Genomic DNA, 5,813 nt, shown 5'->3' on the forward strand with positions numbered 1-5,813 from the left:
TCAGTTTTTTATTTGCCTCCGATAGGAGGAGGGTGGGGTGATGGGACATTGGGTTGTCTCACTTGATCATTCTATTGTCCATTCCTTTCACGGCTTCATATGGTTAACAGGCTGTATGTCTTAGGACATCAAGCTCTGTCCTGATGCAGGAATTTCATGCCTTGGGTCCAGACATCTCTCCTGGCCCATTTCTGCTTAGGGTAGGCAGTCCAGGCCCAGGTGAAAAGGGTTTTTTGGTTGTGGTGTTGCATACCAACAAATCTCTCTCATGGTGAGGAATATGCAGGGCCTGGCATAACTGATGCATTAGAGCCAAGCCAGGAAGGGGTAAGGAGATAAATTAGGTAGGACACCATATAAAAAATGTGTACCAATTCCAGCTTGTTCGTTTCTTCCAGTTCCTGGGATACTCATTATTGACCCTCAAATGTCAGTTAGGTGGGATCTGAATTGGTTGGGGTAAGGTATACATTAGTTTATAGAAGGGAGAAAGGTAGATGGAGGTTGAAAGATCTTTTAATTTTCATGATCGGATTACTTTAGAAATCGATTTTAAAACTTTGAAATGGAAATCACAGAAACATTAAAAATAAAACCTCTTAAAATACAATCTAATCCTGTATCCGTTTCCAAATTAGGGAAACTGAAGTCCAGAGGAGTAGAGAAGCTTGTCTAGAGTTACAGATAGGATAACCATATAAGTTAAACTCCAAGCCAGGATACTGTTGAGTGGAAGGGATGCCATTCATAATGATGCCAGAGCGACAGGTGTGCCCTGGCGCTGTCCTGGTAAACCGAGGTTGGCCAGCCTAGTCCTGGGTATAGTTCGTGCACGGTGGGGCCTGCTCGCTGGATGTGGCAGCCCAGTGCGGCCTGCCTGTATCTTCAGCCTCACACTCCCATTGGTTCAATGGAGATAAAACCCCAAGATGAGTATACTGTGGCACTTGAGTGCCCAAGAATTACTTTTTTCCCCTACTACTATGGAAAATTATAAATTTAGGGGGTGATTTAGGAGAAAACTTGAAAAGTGGTGAAATAGAGAAAGTGAATGAGGGAGACAACTCAGGATTAAAGGAAATGAAGGGGCGCCTGGGTGGCTCAGTCGTTAAGCGTCTGCCTTTGCCTCAGGTCATGATCCCAGGGTCCTGGGATCGAGCCCCGTATCAGGCTCCCTGCTCGGCGGAGAGCCTGCTTCTCCCTCTCCCATTCCCCCTGCTTGTGTTTCCTCTCTCGCTGTGTCTCTCTCTGTCAAATAAATAAAATCTTTAAAAAAAAAAAAATAAAGGAAATGGAAGAATCTTACAAAACTATTAAGGGGTTTGCCTGTTTATCAGTTCCAGGCTACCTCGGAGAGCACTGCTACAGATGGTTAAATCAAACCTTTACAGTCTTCTGCAGCAAGGAGTTTAGCTGCACATACCACTTCCTCTCTCATTCACTCACACAGTCTCTAGACACACACACGCACACACACACGTATATATATACAATGAAGTCCCAATATAGAATGCTGAAGGTGTTTGTGAGTTAATTTACCTTCTACATTTTGAGTTCTGTGCTCTTACAGAGAAATGATTTTAAAGATAAAATTAAGATAGTTACAAGCTTTGTAGTTGGGGAAAGCAACGTGTGTGATTTGTGGATTTGTCCTGTTTTGGTTTGCAAATGTTGAAAGCTTTTCTAGTTATATCCAAAAGAGATTATTAGTGAATATCGTTATATTTTCCATCAAAGCTAGTGAAGTAACTTAAAACAGTGTCCTGTTTCCCCCAGAGACCCTGAAGGAACATAGTCTCTAAAGGGAATGTGGGCAGCAGTTCGGCATAGCTGGAGTGTTTCCATTAACAGCATTTTTCCTGAACTGCTCCTACAGAGTTGGGAGCCTGTGGATCTAAAGAGCAGCCAGGAGAGACATGAAGCGGCAGCAGCTACTTGCAATTATTTTAGGTGGTTTATATGTATTACCTCACATCATCTTCGCAGTACCTTGTGAAGTAGGGACTATATTCCTATTTTGAGGATGGGACAACCGAGGCATAGAGACTCAATTGTGAGTGGTGGAGTTAGAACTGGAATCCATGCAGCTTGATTCTAGAACTTGCATCCTTAAACCACCACTTGACCTTGCTTCCCTAAGTAGGAAGGAAGAAGGTTTGCTTATGGGATGTTTTGTAGAAAAAGAATTCTATAGTCAAATTTTGGAAATCACATTCTGTAGTCTCTTGGAGATTCACTGCTTTCAGTCAAATATTAAAGGTTCTGAGAGGACTACAATAGAGAAGCCTTTTTGCCTTGGTTTTTACCCCATGTTCTTAAGTCAGTGCAACACTAAGAAATGCCTATTCAAGCCATGTATAATGAATACACTGAAGGACACTTCACTGAAACGTTTTCCGTGGGATTGGAAGTAGGATTCCATTTTCCAAGTGTCTTTTTAAAAATTATTTTAAAGATTTATTTATTAGAGAGTGCGTGAGCAGGGGGAGGGGAAGAAGGAGAGGAAGAGCGAATCCTGGGGCGCCTGGGTGGCTCAGTTGGTTAAGCGACTGCCTTCGGCTCAGGTCATGATCCTGGAGTCCCGGGATCGAGTCCCGCATCGGGCTCCCTGCTCGGCAGGGAGTCTGCTTCTCCCTCTGACCCTCCCCCCTCTCATGTGCTCTCTCTCATTCTCTCTCTCTCAAATAAATAAAATCTTTAAAAAAAAAAAAAAAAAAGAGCGAATCCTCAAGCAGACTTCCCGCTGAGCACGGAGCCCACGCAGGGCTTGACTCAGGGCTCAATCCCAAGACCCAGGGCTCAATCCCAGGACCCTGAGATCATGACCTGAGCTGAAATCCAGCACCAGCGGCTTAACCAACTGAGCCACCCAGGCACCCCCATTTTCCAAGTGTCTTAATTCAACCCGCAGTGACCTGGTTGTGTAATAGAGTAAAGCCTGTATATTTTCACAATTGAGCCTAGTTAGCTCCTGCTGTTCTTTCAACATGGAATCGGCTTCCCCTGCCCTGTAGAAATTCTATTCATCCTGCAAAGCTCAGCTTAAATGCCATATCCTCCCTAATAGCCCTCCACCCACTCACTTTTCCTTCATCTACTCCTCTCCCCCTGCACCTTGAGGTGGGTCCATTCCCTGCTTCTTTCTTGGTGACTTGCTCACCACCTGTCCTTGCTGGGAGTGATGGGGGAGGCATATTCTGCTACTCCGCAGTAGCTACTTCCTCAATATCCCACACGTGGAGGAAAACGCGTGCTCATTTAATTGCCTTTCATTGCAGCTTTGATGCGATAGAGGGGATGCCCTTCTGGTCTGGGCAGCAACTTGCCTAGCTTTTTCACCTGGTTTGACTGTCGTGTCCGATGCCTTGGTGTTTGACCTCTAGGTGGCAGTGTTGTACTGTTTAAACACAGCGTTTCGCTTTCTGGCTCCTGCGTATTTGCTCTGCTCTGAAAGTTTAAATTGTCTGTTAATCACCCAAGTGTACACCCAACTTAGAGATCCAAAGAATTGCTGAAGTTATTTCCCCTGAAATAATATTCAAGAGTGATCAGAGACATTTTAGAAGGGGAGCAGTTTGTGATTTTCACTTTTTATATCTTATCAGCTTTTTAACAAGGGGTGGGATAGGACAAAGGTCATAACATCCTTTGCCTCATGGATTATGGGTTACAAAGGGGCCTTAAGAAGACGGCTCTATCCACAATCCTATAACAGACAGGACTACTTGCTCCCTGAGCCATCTGTCGTGGATGTGTGTGCTCTTAAAGACTCCCATGGAAGGAAAAGCCACATCTTTGAATTAAAATATCTGCTTTCATCAGTTTCCTCTGCCTCAAATGAGGTCTGTTGTAATTATTTCACTCTTGAGAGCTAAAGCTTTCAAGGAAAAGGCTGGGATACATTATCCTTCCATGGGCACTTGCTTTTCTTTCTTCTGGGGCCATAGCAACTCCCCACAATCCCCAGCTGTGACTCTGCTCTGCAAAGACAGATTTTAATGTAAAAAGAACTAGCTACATCAATGCATCTTCAGAGCTGTTTAAAATATAATTGAGAACATTGCAGAAGGACAGTTATAATGAGGAACTGAGTGGAAGGAAACTAGTTGGTGCCCCCCAGCCCCTGCTTCAAAGCGCCCGTTACTCCCAATGTGTTGTGAAAGTGTTACAACTTCCACATTAAGACCCTTACACTGTAAAAAGCATCTTTTGAGCTAAAGTGATCAAACATCAGAAGGCACGTGGAGGACGATTAATTTGGTGTAATACAACATAAGCTGCAGAACGAAAGTCTGGGCCACAAAAATGGAATATTAATCTTAGACAACTTTCTTTTTCTTTCTTTCTTTCTTTTTTCTTTCTTTCTTCTTTCTTTCTTTGTCTTTCTCTCTCTCTCTCTCTCTTTCTTTCTTTCTTAAAGAGAGGTGCTGGGTAACATCATTTTGGTAAATGATAAATATTCCTCCTTTAGTTCCATGTCCTCCCTCCCACAGGTCTATCTGAATAGGTACGTGAACTTTGTGTTCCAGGTAATGAGGCATCTGAGAAGGGAGTGGTCATTTATTTGAGCAGACTGGGCCTATCTTATTCTGAAAAAGCAGTGCTGGAACTCTCTGGATGGAGGCTTAGTCCCAGAAAAGGCATCGACATTGCAGTTTTGGAAGAAGAGCCGAGAAGGAAGCTTATAGCGCTACTGGCCATTTCCCTAACACCTGTCTTGACTTGGGAAATGAAACTGTTTGCCATTTCCATGCTTGAAGGATGCTTTTGTGTTGCACTGTAGCCCCTCCTGGTTAGATGTCTAAGACGGAAGGGCTCTGTCTCCTCACTCTGTAACCCCCAGTGGCTGTCTCCTGATGGAAATGGGATAATTGAGAAAGGCAGGCTATTTGGCAAAAAAGAGCTCATTTAGGTGTCAGGGGAAGTGTTCTCTGGAGCAGGATGGAGGGGAAGAAAGCTGAGCTGAATGAAGACTGAGCCGGCACACCGAGTGAGAGGGCCGGGGGAGAACTTGGAGAAGGCCACGGTCAATCAGCAGGAGGAGGATGGCTGGGGAAGAAGTCAGAACGATCTCGCAGCAAGAAGAACACCAGGTAGACTGCGTGGTGCGAAATGCAGCCCAGAGACAGAAGGATGAGAACGAAGAAGAGATCTTCATTTTGCTGAGGGGGATTGGTGACTTTGAAAAACCTCCAAACTGGAGATCTGGGCCACTTTATGCTTCTATAGGTCCTTGACTCTCCTCTCCCAATATATTTATTAGATCCTTAACTTATTTATTCTTGATTTCTTTCAGATTCAAGAGAGTGGTTATAAAAATGCTTGTTCAACTGGTATTCTTTTTAATTTTACTCCAGGCCAGACCCTTGCCACATTTTATCTCAGTTCTTACAGGAATCTCAGTTTGTCTCTCGGATTTTTTTCTTCATTTTCAGAGTATGGACTAGCCTATAACAATAGTAGTACTATTTTGTTTGTTTGTTTTTTAGGTTTTATTTATTTGACAGAGAGAGAGAGAGAGAGCACAAGCAGGGGGAGTGGCAGAGGGAGAAACAGGCCTCCCCACGGAGCAGGGAGCTCGATGTGGGGCCTGATCCCAGGACCCTGGGATCATGACATGAGCCGAAGGCCATTGCTTAACCAACTGAGCCAGCCAGGTGCCCCAGTAGTATGTCTTTGTTATAATTATTAGCAGAAACATTGGTACTATAATATTTGAGTGCTTACAACTCCCCAGACATTGTACTGAGAGCTTTACTTATGTCTTCTCCTATAATCTACCTAATATCATGAGGTTAGAGCTGTTGTTGTGG

Source organism: Halichoerus grypus, chromosome 5 (assembly GCF_964656455.1).
Source record: "Halichoerus grypus chromosome 5, mHalGry1.hap1.1, whole genome shotgun sequence".
NCBI lineage: Eukaryota > Metazoa > Chordata > Mammalia > Carnivora > Phocidae > Halichoerus > Halichoerus grypus.